Below are 17,840 nucleotides of genomic sequence, written 5' to 3' on the forward strand. Positions count from 1 at the left end.
GATCACCGTCAACTTCAACCATAAACACCTGGAGCAAGGAAAGCGTTGCCCCACCCCCTGGGAAACTCCGCATCCCTCCACATAAGGACCCACCCTGCACCCGGGGGCAGTGGAAGCGTCTCAGCCAAAGCGACTGCAGATGCTGGCGTAGCTCCACGTTGGACAACCAAAGGTGCCTCGTGCAGCGCCACGATAAGCTCTGCCAAGGCCTGAGGCAAAGAGGTAGAGCCGGGGTGTCATCCCAGAATAAAGCACAGTCAGAGAACAAGACGAGGAGACGGAGGAAGGAACCGGAACGAGGTGGCTGCATGCACTGGGTGTAAGCAGGCACTTGGGCTCTTGGTGTTTAATTCATTCTCATAGTAAGCTTTGTGAACGACTATTTTCCCATTGTACAGATGAGGATACCGAGGCTCACGGAGGTTGAAAATGTGCTTGTTTATCTTGAATTTCCCTAACACGATCAGCTTGCTATAGATACTCAAGTTCTACAAGCTTCTAACTCCTCCCATGTAAAGCAGCAGCCAAGCTGCCCCACCAAGGCCCCCAGTTAGACGCATCTCTGGGCATCTTTCCTTGAACTGTCTGTTACCACCTGCTGGTCACAGAGCCAAGGAGGGCTGCACCCCCTTCTACCACGGCTGCAGATGCCCTCTGGGAGAACATTCGGGGCAGACTCCTGAGGACCCCAGGGTGTGGAGCACCTGTCCTTGCTGTGGCCAGGCTGTGCTCCATACCAAGGTAGGCAAACGCCCTGTCGCCCACTGGGCATCATACCTGGGAACCTGGGCACACGTGAAAACTGCTCCATCACATTCTGCCCACAGCCCCCTCGCCAAAAGGCTCAGGCTATGGGCCACGTTGAGGCAGGCACAGCTTTCCCCTGTACCCCTGTGCGAATCTTTGATTGCTGTAACTAATTGCCATAAACGTTGTGGTTTAAAACAGCACAAGTTGATGATATGTTCTGCAGGTCATTAGTTCAATACAGATCTCATTGGACTAAAATCGAAGTATAGGCAAGTTGCATCCCTTCCCGGAGCTCTGGGGAAGGCCCGTCCCTGCTCCGTCAGGTTGCTGGTTGAACTCAGTTCCCTGGGTTCCCTGGGATTACAGACGTGCGCCACCACACCCCACTAATTTTTGTACTTTTAGTAGAAACTGGTTTTCGCCTTGTTGGCGAGGCTGGTCTTGAGCTCCTGGCCTCATGTGATCCACCCACCTCGGCCTCCCAACGTGTTGGGATTACAGGCATGAGTCACTATGCCTGGCCTCCAATGGACTAGTTTTGAAGGAATCTCAGGATTTGCAATCTGCTGGAAGGAATTACTAGTGTCATTAGGGACCTCCCTGAAACCACACACAATGACAGCATGGCACACGCTGACCCCGACTGAGCTCACGATGGCAGTTGTTTTGGCTTGGCTTCTGTTTAGATGGGAAGCAACTCCTCGTGGCCCTTGGCTGAAGGTTCCTCCTGGAGTTGACCAGCACCCCCTGCAGGGGACGAACAAAGCTGACATCTCATCACCCCAGTTCACACACAGTTAAGCCCCACTGATCCTGGGATATAAGTAAAGGGGAGGCAGGACTACTTTGTTTAACTTCCCAGTCTCCTCTGATTGACTTGATGAAAAAATCCTGATGTTAAGCTCCCAGAAAAGGGTTTTCAGTGCTGAACTTGAACTGGGCACACCATCTACATCCTGTGTTCTGTATTCACAAACACAGAACACATTCGTGTCTCATCTGTGCCTCATTTGTCTTTCCCTGCCCTTACTTCCACGTGAGAGCAGCCACTTGTGATCCTGTCCATTTAAAACAATATGATCACAGGCCTGGGGCGCCAGACGCTGGACGCAGAAAAGAAAAAGACATGATAAATAACATTTAAAGCACTGCAAAGTTTGATTTTCATGTCTAATATCTGCCCCTGGAGATTCTGCTAAATGTCTTTTTCCCTCTTCATAATCCTTATGATAACAACTTTATTTGGGAATTAATCCAGATTCCCATTATTCATTGAATTACACTTTCCCAGCATGTAAGTTCCTCCCTGGTTGTAAGTTACAAAGTCTTGGAAGCTACATTAACTCTTTCAGGCCGCTGGGATGACAGGAAGGTATTAATAGTCCTCATGTTTCAGAATTGTATCGGAAAAGCACTAATGTAGTTTTAAAGGGTTTCCAAATTAAAACTAGAGTGAAAATTGACCACTGGGAGAATCCTATTTATACTATTATATTATGGGGTGCTTTAAATACACTTCTGTCCAGCCTACTGCCATTGGCTCTAATATATAGAATGGGCGTCTATACAGAATGCGCATCCCTCTTGCAGTAGCACTGTGGAAGGGTTAAGCACCCACACTCTGAGGTCAAACTGTCCTGGTTGAAATCTTGACTCCATCCCTCACTAGCTGTGTGACCCCAGGTAAGTTACACAACCCCTCTGAGCCTTGGTTTCCTCATTTGTAAAGTGGAGAAAATAGCACCCACTTGATGGGGCTGCTGTAAGGATGAAGTAATACGGTGCAAGAGGTGCTGAGACTGCTGCTTGGCAAACAGTGGACATTTGCTGAGAGCTTGCTGTGCACCAGGCACGGTTCTAAGTACTGTACATACATTAATTCATTGAACTCGCTCAACAACCCAGAGGTTGGACATCATTATCCGTATTGCAGGCAGTGACCACTCTGCAAATGTTGGTTGTCATCCACTGACCTTGACTCCTAAAACGCATTCTCTTGGTAACTGCATCCACACTTAGGCTGTGAAACACCCCGCCCTGCCTCTAAGCCCAGTAATCGACTCTGGGCGGGGTCGATTACATGACCTAGGTCTAAGCCAATCAGAGCATCTCACTACCCTCGGGGCAGTGATTGGTCCACGTGGGCACATGACACCGCCGGGGCTGGGACTCCCCGGAAAGAGCCTCTCCCTCCTTCCTGCTGGACTAGCCTGAGAAGACGCGAGGCTGTCGCTGCTGCAGTACTGGGCGGAGGGCCTGTCTGAGAGGGAGCCAACCTCGAGGAAACTGGGTCAACCATGGACAAGGACACACCAGCTCTGTGACGTCACGTGAGCCCACACAGGAAACCCGCCTGCAGCCGGGACCCTATCTTGGCCCACAGCATGGGGGCTTCTCAGGGAAGCACTGGGGTGTAAGCTTCAGCCCCGAAATGCATCCCCACCCTTTTCCCCCTCCAGGCAGAGCAGAGACCACCGGAGCCTGCTTGCTGCACGGTGGAGCCCATGTCTTCAAGGCCGGGCTAATCTTCACTGGCCTCTGGGCTCCTTCCAGCTCCACTGACAGAAAGAAAGCAGATTAGATTACCGGGCCAGGTAATCCTAAGGTTTAGAGACTCTTTTAAGGAACCTGCCACAAAGGCCAACCGGAATCCTTATTGCACAACCAGCTACTGACCTCCCTTTAGGAGAACAGGGCTCTAGGATAGGAGCAATCACATTTAAATTCTGCAATGAGATTGCTGTTTAATCAAACAGCAAGATCATCAAAATCCTATAATTGTATGCATAATGCCACTTTGGCCTACTCACTTTCTGTCAAGAACTTTATTTTCCAATCTCGTAATTAATATCAGTATCATATTCCATTGAAGACCATCTGTTTCACCAGAGCATGTTATCAATCATCTCAGATTTCAAAACTTCACCCTGGTTTGCCCCCTTGATAGGGAAGTGAAAACGTTCTATCAACAGTCATCTAAGCTGGCATGTGTGTGGGTGGGCCGCAGGATTTGCTGGTGGATATCAGAAAAGTCATTTACCACAAAGTTCTGCTCACAGACTATTGCAAAAGAAGTAGCTCTAAAAGGAAGTTATTATGTTTGTAAACACATGAGCACTTTTCTCTTCCTTTGGGCAAATGGAACAGTGTTTTACTATCCACCCAGATTACGTCACCAATGATTGGATTCTTCAAAGAATTCAAATTATGTGGAATGTTCCCAGAGCCTTCTGGGAAGGAAAACTAAATGTAGTCACCTTGACTTCACAGGCTGGAGGGCTGGGTGTGACAGGGCCCTTCAGAGAGCCTTGAGACAGAACCTCAGCAGACGCTGGCAGCTGAAGACCCAGGTCAGTTCCCAAATTGACCAGACACCTCCCATCAGTCCATTCCTGCCTGTGGATGGCCTCCCGAGAACCAACTTCCAACCACAAGGTTATAGTGGATGGTACAGAGTGGGAATGAAGGACTATTTATTTATTTATTTATTTATTTATTTTATTTTGAGACAGTCTCTCGCTCTGTCACCCAGCCTGGACTGCAGTGGTGTGATCTCAGTTCACTGCAGCCTCCGCCTCCTGGGTTCAAGTGATTCTCCTGCCTCAGCCTCCTGAGTAGCTGGGATTACAGGCACATGCCACAATGCCCGGCTAATTTTTGTATTTTTAGTAGAGACAGGGTTTCACCATGTTGGCCAGGTTGGTCTCAGTCTCCTGACCTCATGATCTGCCCACCTCGGCCTCGCAAAGTGCTGGGATTACAGGCGTAAGCCATCATGCCCAGCCAGACCTTACATAATCTTAAAGGCCCCCACCACATTCCTCACCCCTGGCCAGGAGAGTCAGGGGCTTTTCTGTTTTCCCTCTGGGTTAGACTTGCCAAAGAGACCATGTTTTCAATGTCCTTGACCATGATACCTCCAAGACATTCTTGGATGAGTTGAGGCTCAGAAAACAGTACCTCAAAAGTATGGCACTTTCGTATGCTGAGGGTTTTTGAGTTAAAGGAAATTAAAAGGCTTCAGAAATAAGCTTTAGAACTAAGGTCTCTCTCCAGTCTCCCTTCATCCCCCTGTCTAGTCTATCTGATCCTCTTTCTTTCCTGAAGCACCAGGAGGGAATTTCTCTGTCTGAATAAGTTTTGCCACTGTACCTGGCCAGAAATGTAATTTAGATACCCTTCCTAGGAATCTCATCAAATAACCAGGAAAGATTAACTACTGGAGAAGAGAAGAGACTGGAATCATCACCATGCCAGACAGACTTTTCATCTGTTCTTCTGAGAACAGCTCCAAGAGATTACCTGGGAGACTTTATCTGCGAAAAAGACAACCTTTGTTCACAGTGTGGTTCTGCCCCTCACCCTCCTGCCACCTGCCCCAGAACTCAGAGGAACTTTGTCCCAGGCTATTATCTATTCTTTGGGCTCACTCATTTTCCTTAGAAATCATTTACTACCTCTCTAAAATGTCCTACAGTCCGCCACTTCTCTGTCCCTTATGTAGAGGGTATATAAGCCTCAAGCATCTGGCCCTTCTTTGAGTCTCCTATTTGTAGGGCTTCCGTGGCCATATGCACCGTAATAGATGTGTAAGCCATTTTTCTCCTACGAATCTGTCTATTGTCAGTCATTTCAGTGAAACTTCACAGAGGGTAGAAGGAACGCTTTCTCTCTACCCCTACAGATGCACTGGCCATATTCCATATCTTTCCTCATCTTTCATATAATATCTGAGAGAGAAGGGAGAAGTTGTCAGTCCTTCTAGAGACTAGTTTTCTCAAAGAACTGAATTCACTTCTACATTCTGCTGGGCAAAGTAAAATGCAAGGTCAGCTCAGGCTCTTGATGGGATTAGCTGCACGTGCACAGGGCACCATCTTTGGAGTCAATTTTTCACAGCTGATGATGATATTGTTCACTCCTTTTTAAAGCTGTATAGCACTCTATTGAGAGAATGTGCCGTGGTTCAACCAGTCTTCTATGTCTCAGCAATTAGGCTGTTTTCAATTACATATAATGCCTTAGTGAATACAATTGTGATTGCTATTTTTGAGAAGAGGATTGTTGGGCCAAAGGGTAAATATATGTTACCTGAGGCTGCTGTAACAGAGTGCCACAAACTTTGTGGTTAAAAATAACAGAAACTTATTCTCTCACAGCTCTGGAGGCTAGAATTCCAAAGTCAAGGAGTCAGCCAGGTTGTACTCTCCAGGAAGTTTACAGGGAAGAATCCTTCCTTGCTTGTTCCAGTCTCTGGTGTTGCCAGCAATCCTTGGCATTCCTTGGCTTGTAGATGCATCACTCCATCCTCTGCCCCTGTCATCACATGAACATCTCCCCGTGTGTCTGTGTCTGTTCTTTAATTCCTATAACAACACCAGTCATATTGGGCTTAATATCCGCCCTAATTCAGTATGACCTCATCTTAACTTGATTACTTCTGCAAAGACCCTATAAGTAAATGAGGTTACATTCATAGGTTCCAGGTGAGCTTGAAGTTGGGCGGAAACACTCTTCAACCTCTTACAGGAAATGCATGCATACGGTGGTTATATGGTGTCAAGCTCCCCTTCATGGAATACCATGTTGCTCTCCCACAAGGATGAAAGGGAACAGCTTTGTCCCCAGAGCCATAGCAATGCAGCTTGTGGTCAAGCTTTTGAATTTTTGCCAGTCTGATATGTGAAAACTAACATCTCTGTCTTTTATTTTTTGTTATGGATAAAGATGAGCATTTTTTTCTTACATATTCATTTGTCCATTGGTGGGGGAAAATCTGTTCATGTGTTTGTCCATCTTTCTAGTGGCTTTTTTGGTCTATTTTCCTCAGTTTTTTAATATAGAATTTGTATGGGATTTTCTATTAATCCGTTTCTGTTGTTCATTTTTATGTGATGTTGTTTCATTGACCATTTAGAAAGAATCATGGCTCACCAACTCTTCTGACTCCACAGAGCTCCCTCTGCTGTGCATTTTTGTGGTGTGTTTTAAAAACATGGCAGCTTGGCTTCAGAAACTTCCTGGCTGTTTCCTTCTTCCAGCCAAATCTGAACCTTCTCTTTCCTGTTTCTCAACTGCCTCTTTTCTTCAAACTGTTTATTCCACCTCTAGATGTTTCTTCTGGGCATGGGGCCCTGTCCTGGAAGAAAGCCCTGGTAGGTACTTTTGAGGGTCAACAGGGTCTAGACAGCCCTGGTCCCTTCAAACTTTAGCAGTGACAACTGCGATCACTGCTACTAAAGTTGGCAATGCCCCTCTCAGCTTCAGCTGTTGTGTTCAAATCATCTTTCTATGCTTTATGGTGAAAACTTTTGGCTACCTTGGGGTTCTCCCCTTCTCGGTCCTGTTGCTTTCTTATGTTATTTCTTGCACAGACACACAAACTTACAAGTCTTCAGGCTGTTAATGGTTTATTCCCATCTACTTATATTTTGATGTTCCTAAGAATGCCTTGTGACCTAGCTTTATTGTTTGTATCATCCATGGCTTTCTGATTCTGTATCTAGGTTTCTATCTATTCTTATGGGGGGATTCAGGGAGTTTCAAAAACTATGCTATCATCAGCATGGTAGTTCCTCACTTGTCTTTCCTCATCTTTAAGAATTCTTTATTAGTGAAATTAACCCAGTGTCTCTGATACACACTGCAGCTACTTTCCACTGTTTTTAAAAGCAGTAGCTATGGCATTTTTGTTTGTATACATAGGTGCTATGGTTTGAATATTTGTCCTCTCCAAACTCACATTAAAACTTAATCCCTAATGTGGCCGTACTGAGAAGTGGGGCCTTTAAGGGATGATTGGGTCATTAAGGCTCTTCCCTTTTAAATAGATTGATCCATTCATGGATTAATGGCTTAATGGTGACTTTACAAGAAGAATAGGAAAAACCTGAGCTAGCACACTCAGCCCCATTACCATGTGATGTCCTGCCCCAACCTGGGCCTCTGCATAAAGTCCGTAACAGCAAGAAGGCCCTTATAAGATGCAGCCCCTTGACCTTCGACTTCTCAGCCTCCATAACCATAAGAAATAAATTTCTTTTCTTTAAAAACTACCCAGTTTCAGGTATTCTGTTATAGACAACAGAAAATGAACGAAGACAATAGATTTCTTTGCAATGTTTATATGTCCAATTTTGTTCGTTTTTTCTTTCTTGGCATCTCATCTGGATTTTTTGAGTCATAATGAGAAAGCTTTTCCCCATAGGTGAACTCACTCATGTTGCCTCCAAGTGCTTGTTTGATGTCATCTTTTACGCTTACATTTCTAATTCATTTAGAGTTTATTGTGTATCATGTGAGATAGGTTTATTTAATTTTCTCTGTGTCATTTATCAAAAAGCCAATCACTTTTCCAGCACTTGAAATGTCATCTTTATCATATATTAAATTTCCATATGTACTTGAGTTATTTCTAGACTTTCTATTCTGTTCCATTGATGTGTCTCTCTAGTCATGCACAAATAACATAAGGTTTATTTTTTAAATGCTTTCATTTTTAAACATTCATTATGAAATATAAAAAGACACACAAAAAAGTTCAAAGAGTAAGACAATGATGACCCATGTACCTATCACCTAATTTAGGGAAGAAATAATTACCACCACAGCTGAAACCTTGGTAAACCAAAACTAAAATTCTAAGCCCCCCAACTGACTGAATTGAATCCCCCTCTCAGCTAAGGGCACTCCAAAGTAAACCTGAATAACTGGTTCAGGCCATAATGGGAAGGAGGTTCAGACATGCCAGATTACATTCTCCTCCCTTTGGAATTCAGGCACAACTAGCCAGCATTAACATTAAAACAGGAATATTAAGATAGAAAAAACAGACTCTTTGTAGCAATAAAATAACCTGACTCTAGTATACCATCACATGACAGATAGCAGGCACTGAAAGATATCAAAGCATTTTACCCCAAAGTATATTCCTTTGACATATTTTTAATAGCCCTGGAAAGCTGTTTCACGTGGGAAAAATCTACATTCTATACAGAATCATCTCCCCTTTTCAGATCTTTTCCTGATCCAGGAGAGAATTAACTAAGAGTTTGCACCTTTTAAGGCCTAATAAGAGACATATACCATCTATTCTCCATAATAAGAACCTTGAGCTCCACAGCTCCTTATCTTAACCTGGTTACTGCTTTCTGTTGATTCCAGGTCTTTAGGTAATATAATAATCAATTGCCAATCAGAAAATCTTTTCATCTATGTATGACCTATAAGCACACCCCCACCGAGCTTTGAGTTGTCCTACTTTTCCAGACCAAACAAATGCATATCTTACCTGTATTGATTGATGTCTCTTGTTTTTCTAAAATGTATAAAACCCAACCACTTTGGACTCATGTTCTCAGGACCTCCTGGGGCTGTGTCACAGGTCATGATCCTCACATTTGGCTCAGAATAAATCTCTTCAAATATTTTACAGAGTTTGACTCTTTTTCATCAGCACCATTTTGTGTACCCTTCCCCCAGAATATCAGCAGAAATCCTGCTGGGGAAGCGTACAATGAATCCTACCAACAACCATATAAGTGATCTTGGAAAGGGATCCTTCCCCACTTGAGCTTTGAGATGAGACCACAGTCCCAGACAACACCTTAATCACAGCCTCGTGAGTGACTCTGATAGAGAGAACACAACTAAGGTACACAAGGATTCCTGAACCGCAAAAAGCATCAGATAACCCATGTCTATTGTATTAATCTGCTAAGTTTTGGGATTGATATGCAATCTTAATTGACATAGAAATAGACTAGTAAATTCTAGAAAACCCCAAGAGAACTAAAGGAATTCCTCAAGGCAATATGTTTCACTCCAGTGTGAGGGCTGAATGTATTTGCCACTGTATCCCAGCAGTTAGTAAAGTGTCTGGCACTCAGTAGGTGCTTAATAAGAAAATGGCTCCTGGAAAGAGAAGAACAGACATGGGTGGGAATGAGTAGAACCTGGAATGGGGAAGTAGGCAGAGTGCATCCCAGTGTGGAGGCCATTTGAAATTGAAAGGGTTATCAGGAAGAACATGGATTCACAGTGTGGCCTCAGATATTCTGCTGTGACTGGGTATTAAGTCATTTCCAGGCTGCCTCTGGCACTGATCCCCAGGAGTTTGGACATAACTGGGGTGAACACTCATTGGTGCTGTGGGGCCTCCTAAATCTGTGCAATGCTACTGAGAACATGGGCTTTGGAGTCAGAGAGCCCTGAGTTTAAATCCCTGAGAGTTGTGTGACCATGGGATAGTTATCTGACTTCTCTGAGCCTCGATTCTTCATTTGGTGTCATGAGTATTGCAGATGAATCAAATGACGTAGCTTAATAAATGGTCATTCAAATCCAGCCAAATCCAGTTTAAAAAGCATCCTCAACTCTTATCAGACAGGTATTTCCCAAGATATGCAACAGCCTCAAGCTGGTTCCTGTCGGCCCCTCCTATGGCCATGGAGGTTTTCTATAGAGGCCAGGGACTCAGTACCCCTGGGGCTCACACACCCCTTTGAGAAGGCCATGAATGCTGTGGAAAGTGATGATGAACAAAAAATCTTTCCCAGGGAAGCTGCAGGAGAAGCCCCTGGCGTTTCTGTAGGGACTGGACTGTGCTCCCTGCGGAACGCCCTTCCCAGTGCAAAGACATAGGGGTGCCCAGAGAAAAGCCTTCCTGATACCTTCCCCTCCTACTCTCCTGGGAACTTCATCCAGTTTTCCCAAGGATGCTTCAGGCTGATCATGACCTTTCCCCCAGCCTCACGGACAAAGACGAGGTCCACTCGGCTTGGACCACCTCATTCAGGATGGAGCCAAGAAGCGGATGGAGCCCGAGGAAGCCTGGCAAGACTTAGACAAACATACAGCACCTGGAAAGGGACTCCCTGAAAGCACACTTAAAGGGACTGCCACTTAAAAACTAATTTTGGGGAAAAGGAAAAATAAAGAGAGGAGGAAAACTTATGCCCAACCCAAGACCTGTCCGCGTTCCCTCAGCCAGTGGGGAATTTAGAATCCTGCACGGTGCCACACCGCCCCCTGGTGGGAAAGACTGAGATTGCACCGACGGTCTCCAGGTGTCCTTGTCTGGCTTGACCCTCTCAGACCTCTACTTTGGAGGGAAGAACATCGGAAATTCTTTCCCAAGACTGCATTCCCTCAAGTTAAGTATAATGCTTGATTTCCGCTATCAAAGGTAAAAAAGATATGTCTTAAAACTTTGTATGAATAAGGTTGTGGGACATCCCAACCTGGCATTCCTATAATTAACAAAAATCACCATTTATTTGCCCATGTCCTGAGCCAAGAATAATCTAATGCAATGCTTAAGACAGCCTTACTTTGCAGCCTGGCTGTTAACCATAGTTTTACAGGTGCAGGCATAGACTCAGAGAGGGGCTATGGCCTTGCCCAAAGTCACGCGGTCAGTGCCAGGATTCTCAAGCCCGGGCTCTCAAACACACCGCTATAAACAGCCTAGGAGAAACATAACCATCTCTGCTCGGTTCCCTCAAAATACAGGATTAACTCTTTTTGATTCCCAGCATTGTTATGTTTCTTTTCTTACTGAATATTGGCTTTCCATTAGGCAACTCCAAAGCCTAGTTTTTCTAGGAAAGTATAAGTCATCCCTTTGAGGAAGCTTATTGATCACATACTGTTTTCAAGGTGGCTGGGCTAGGCACTGTGGGAAGAGTCCACTGGCAGGAGGCTCACATTAACCTAAGGTGACTTTGGTGACTCTGACATAAGGCTACGATGAGATGCTCTGAGCTTTGAAATCAATGTGTGTCGCCAGTATAAGAACTGGATTAGGCTTGGGGAGTCACTGTGATACAGACGGGCTTGGGTGCAAAGTGTACCGGGACTTGGAGAGCTCTGAGTAAGCAGAAGGCAGGAGAGGAGAGGGACGGGCAATGCTCAGGATTAGGGCCCCTGATCAAGCACACGGGACGTGGCAACCACAAGAAATCTGGGGCAAGTAGTTTGGCAGCAGCCTTCATTTTAGCACAGAAATGCCGACAGGTTTCTTCTTGCACACCCACTCTGATCTTTTGGTAGAAGCAGGCTGAAGTTATTTGTTGGGAGGACTCTGAAGCCATGCCCAGGCTCCATGGGAAAGTCGGATGTGATTGACTAGTGATGTCTGCCATGGTCAGCATCTGGGGTAGTGGCAGGATTCATGCCAGGAATTTGCAGTTTCTGCTTCTAAGAGGGCTGCCTGCACACAAGAAAACTATGCCAAAAGACTGGGCATGGAGGAAATGACCTAACACAACAGGAGAAAATCCGAGAGAATGAGATAAGAGTACTAGAGCCTGAACCCAGTGGGAACGGATATGGTTCTGGGTGATTCTGTAGGCATGGAAGAATGTGGAAGATAGAAGTAATCAGCATAAACAAGTAGGAAGTATTGCAGGACAGAGAACAGATGTCTCAGGCAGACATATCAGATGATACTGGGGAGGGCAACTATAAAGAGAGAAGGGGACTCCTTGGAGGTCAACATGGCTGTCCTGTCCCTGGCTCTCCTGGCCCAGGCTCTCTTGGTCCAGCCCCTGAACTGAGATCTGAGAGAGCAAGTTGTGAGGGGAGAGCAGCATGTGGACATGCTTTTGTCCTTTTTGTCAGAATTGCCATGGGAGCTGAAAGCATCAGCCCATCTGATATGTTTTGGATCTGTGTCCCACCAAATCTCATGTCTGATTGTAATCCCCAGTGTTGGAACTGGGCCTGGTGGGAGGTGGTTGCATCACTGGGGTGGGTTTCTCATGAATGGTTTAGCACCATTGCCTTGGTGGTGTTCTCGCGATAGTGAGTTCTCCTGAAATCTGGGTGTTTAAAAGTGTGTAGTATCTCTTCACTCTCTCTTGCTTCTGCTCCCACCATGAGAGACACCTGTTCCCCCTTTGCCTTCTGCCATGATTGTAAGTTTCCTGAAGCTTCCCCAGAAGCCAAGCAGATGCCAGAATCATGCTTCCTCTACAGCCTGTGGAACCGTGAACCAATTAAACCTCTTTTTAAAATAAATCATCCAGTCTCAGGTAATTGTTTATAGCAGCGTGAGAACAGACTCATACAACATCCTACTGCTTGAGTCATAGAAGGCAAAAGGAAAAGAGCAAGAGTGGATGGAAAACAAGGAAGGCAAAAAAGCAAGGTGAGATCCTGGAATAAATTAAGTTATTTATCTCAAGGAATAAATTAAAGAAAAGGGAGCACACTTAGCATTCATTCAACAAACATTTATGGAACACATGCTATGTGCAGTGCTCACAATACACCAAGCTTCACTGAGCTCACAGAATTAAAATAAAACGAGAAATCAAAAGCATAATGACCTGTTCTATATTTCCACTCACGCCGTTAGCCACGACACATGTCCTGACTCAGGAAACAGCTAATGAGTGTGAGAGTGGCCTTCAATGATGTCATGTGCCTGGAAGCCACCCTGCTCTGGAAGCACCATCGCTCTGTTCCTGGGTCGCTGTGTGCCTGTGCTCTTCCTCCATGCTTTATTTATAACCCCTTTGCCTTTGCCTCTACCACTGCCATCATTTTTCGCGGCTTTTCTTTATTCCTCCAAACTTCCCCTAACATGTATTTGCCCTTAGCTCCAGGGCCCTTCTGAAGTTTTGCAAAAATGTTCTCTTTTATTATTCACTTGCCAACACAAGCATTAGTAAAAAGGAGGAGAAAAAAGAAAGAAAAGTGTCCTATTTTTACAGTTTGAATTGTGAAAGTAGTCTAAGATTAGAAGAACAAAATCTTCATTGATTTTATAATATTATAAGGAGATACTTTTCCCCCATAATCTAGCTCTTCAAGTTTATCGTAATGTTAATTTCCATGTTCCCTTTCAACATTTCCCCATGAATCTAGTCTGGATTGTGATATATAATAATCAAGAGGTATATACAATATTATTTTTCATGTTTCTTCAAAGTTATTTCAGAAACACTACTTTTATATAGACTTGATATTTATGCATTTAATAGCTATTGTACTTCATGCTGCTGTCCCATCTTTAGCTGTAGCTTATTTCCTCTTTTTAATAACTTCCTCAGGATAACTTTCCAGAGCCAGAATACTAAGTCCAAGGCTAAGACTGTTTCATTGCTCTCATTGTGTACTGCTACCTGCCTTTCCAAACTGGTAGCATCTACTGCCACTGGGGATGACGTTGCCAAGAGATCCACTGGAAAATTCGCTGGTCATGGATATGAATGTCTAGTGGCAATGGTCCATGGCAGCACCCCCCAAACTCCAGTTCCTCCAGAGGACAACTCATCAGAATTAGTAATCTCCTCTAGTCTGCTGAGAGTTCAATGCCTCAGGAATAATAATAAACGTCTCCCATTCTTTCCCTATCTGTTCTTCTCACCCCAGTGGCCCCTGCTCAAAGAGTCAGCCACCCATGCTGTGGGCAGGGTTGGTTTCCACCCTGAGCAGAAAGCCAGGACTCCTGGCCACCAGGAGAGCTGGTTCAGGGCCGGCCTATTTCTACAGCTGCTTTCCAGTAACTGACACAGATCCTTGTTGGCAGAGCCATCGTCATTCCCTGGGGCCCATCCTCTAGCCTCAGGTCCTGCTGCCTCCAGCCAGGTGATCCATCTGGAAATCTTTCTCACTGATATCCATGAACTCTCCACCTCTTGCCTGCCTGCCTGGCTGGACTCTAAACCTGATACACTTCATGGCTGCAAACGATCTATGTTGACTTTTCTTCTTGAGGGTTTCACAGGGGCTAATGTCACATTCCTCTCTTCTGTAGGTGACCTTCCTGCATGGGGCTTCCGGGGGTTGGTGACACATGCCCTGCAGCACTGAAGCCACTCTACCATCGCTGGGGCCCCAACCACACTGTCACCACACTAGGTGCACTGAGTGTCTTCCATCTGTCCCACCCATCCACTCTCCATGCTCTCCTCCCCATTATGCCTCAGAAGGTCAGCTGTATAAGCAACTGCTGCAGACTTCCTGCCCTCGGCTTCTGGCTGCCCTCAGCCAATGGGGAGCCCCAGCAGGCGATCAGAGGGACCGATGGGAGGAAGGTCCTCTGTGTACTGACTCCTCACTCCCTCACTGACTGGCTGGCCCTTCAATGAAAGATCAGAGCCCCAGGCAAACAGTCTTTGCTGGGCTCTACTAAATATTCCCTCCATTTCTCTTATAAGAATTCACCCACTGAAAGTTTACAATTGTACAAACATCACCACAATAGAAGTTTAAAATATTTTCATCACTTTGGGAGGCTGAGGTGGGCAAATTGCCTGAGCTCAGGAGTTACAGACGAGCCTGGGCAACACGGCGAAACCCTGTCTCTACTAAAAATACAAAAAATTAGCCAGGCGTGGTGGTGCATGCCTATAATCCCAGCTACTTGGGAGGCTGAGCCACGAGAATCGCTTGAACCTGAGAGGTGGAGGTTGCAGTGAGCCGAGATCGTGCCACTGCACTCCAGCCTGGGCAACAGAGTGAGACTGTAAAATAATAATAATATTTTCATCACACCAAAAAGAAACCCCAGATACATTAGCAGTAATTTCCTATTTCCCCCAAATATCCCAGTCCATGGCAACCACCAATCTGCTTCTCTCTGTGGACTTGCTACTCTGGACACTTCATGTAAATAAAATAATACAATATGGGCTTTGTGCATCTGTCTTCTTTCACTTAATATATGTTTTCAAGATTTAACCATATTGCAGCATGTATCAGCACTGCATTCCTCGTTATGGGTGAATAACATTTTGTTGTATGGATATACCACATTTTATTTAGTCATTCGCCAGTTGATGAACATTTGGGTTTTTCTTCTTTTTGACTATTATGAATTAAGCTTGCTATGAACATTCACTTACAAGTGTTTGTGGGGATATACGTTTTCCTTTCTCTTGGAATGAAAGTGGAATATACCTATATAATATACCTACGAGTGGACTGCTACATCATATGGCAACTCTGAAAACTTTTGAGGAGTTACCAGATGATTTTCCAAAGCAGCACCATGGTATAGTCCTTCAGCAGGGCATAAGGGCTCTCGTTTCTCCAAATCCTCACCAACACTTGCTGCTGTCTTTTTATTATAACCACCCAAGTAGGTGTGAAGTGCTATCTATCATACTGTGGTTTTGATTTGCATTTGCCTGATGACTAATGACGTAAAACATCTTTTCATGTGTGTTTGGACATCTGTCTTCTTTAGAGAGACGTCTGAGCAAATCCTTACTCCATCTTAACATCAGGTTATTTGCCTTTTTATTTTTGAGTTTTAAGAGTTATCAATATATTTTAAATTTTAAATTCAGGTCTTTTATCTGGCATGTGACTTGTAAAAATATTCTTCCATTCTTGGTTCTTTCCACTTTTTGATGGTGTCTTTTGAAGAACAAAAGTTTTTAAGTTTGATAATGTCCAATTTATTGATTTTTTTCTTTTGTTCCTTGTGCTTTCAGTGTCATATCTAAGAAATCAGTGCTTAATGCCTAGACATAAAGATTTATCCTGTTTTTTTCTAAGACTATTATAGTCTTAACTCTTACAGTTAGGTCTTAGATCTATTTTGAGTTAATTTTTGTAGGTAGTGTGAGACAGAGGTCCAACTTCATTTTTTTGTATGTGGATATACAGTCATTCAACCATCATTTGTTGAGAAGACTGTTCTTTCCCTCACTGAATGGTCTTGATACCCTGGTTGAAAATCAATTATCAATGCAAGGGCTTATTTCTGGATCCTCAATTCTATTCCATTGATCTTTATGTCGATTCTTATTATCCATTTACCGAAATGTCTATCCAATGTTTATTATTGTAGCTTAACAGTGGGTTTTGATATCAGAAAGTATGAGTCCTCATAGTTCTTTGTTTTCAAGATTGTTTGGGGGTATTCTGTGTTCCTTAAGTTTTTATATGAATTTTAGGATGAGCTCGTCAATTTTAGCGTTGCAATCATAATATAACGCCTTCCACTCCAGGAACAAGGGCTGTCTTCCATTTACCTAGGTCTTTAATTTCCTTCAACAATGTTGAGCAGTTTTCAGAGTTTAAGTTTTACACTTCTTTATATTTATTTCTAACTATTTTATTCTTTTTCATACTATTACAGGTGATATGGTTTAGCTGTGTCCCCACCCAAATCTCATCTTGATTTGTAGTTCCCATAATCCCCATGTGTCATGGGAAGGACTTGGTGGGAGGTGACTGAATCATGGGGGCAGTTACCTCCATGCTGTTCTTGTGATAGTGAGTGAGTTCTCAAGGTATCTGATGGTTTTTATTTTGCTGTTGTTGTTTTGTTTGTTTGTTTGTTGAGACAGAGTCTCACTCTGTCACCCAGGCTGGAGGGCAGTGGGATGACCTCAGTTCAGTGCAACCTCTGTCTCCTGGGTTCAAGCGATTCTGGTGCCTCAGCCTCCCAAGTAGCTGGGACTATAGGCACGTGCCACCACGCCCAGCTTATTTTTTTGTATTTTTAGTAGAGACAGGTGTTTTGCCATGTTGGCCAGGCTGTTCTCGAACTCCTGACCTCAGGTGATCCACCCGCCTCGGCCTCTCAAAGTGCTGGGATTACAGGCGTGAGCCACCGTGCCCAGCCATCTGATGGGTTTTATAAGGCAGTTTTCCCTGCTCTTGCTAGCTGTCTCTTTCCTGCTGCCGTGTGAAGGTCTGTGCTTCCTTTCACCTTCTGCCATGATTGTAAGTTTCCCGAGGCCTCCCCAGATATGCGGAACGGAGTCAATTAAATCTCTTTCCTTCACAAATTACCCAGTCTCGGGCAGTTCTTTACATTAATAGTAGCATGAGAATGGACTAATACAACAGGTGAAATTGTTTTCTTAATTTCACATTTGGTTTATTCATTGCTAATGTACAGAAACAAAATTGATATTTGCATGTTGATTTTGTATCCTGCAACCTCGCTGGACCCAATACTATGTCAATCAAGGTAAATGACCAAGGCAAGTCTCAATCATTTTAAGGAGGTTTATTTGCCAAAGTTAAGGATGTGCCTGAGAGACAGGTCTATGCCTCTCTCGAGAGATGATCTTTGAGAGCTTCAATGTTCAAGGGGGAAAGGGTGGGATATTGAGAAATGC

The sequence above is a fragment of the Mandrillus leucophaeus genome, unplaced genomic scaffold (genome assembly GCF_000951045.1).
Source record: "Mandrillus leucophaeus isolate KB7577 unplaced genomic scaffold, Mleu.le_1.0 Scaffold21, whole genome shotgun sequence".
Lineage (NCBI taxonomy): Eukaryota > Metazoa > Chordata > Mammalia > Primates > Cercopithecidae > Mandrillus > Mandrillus leucophaeus.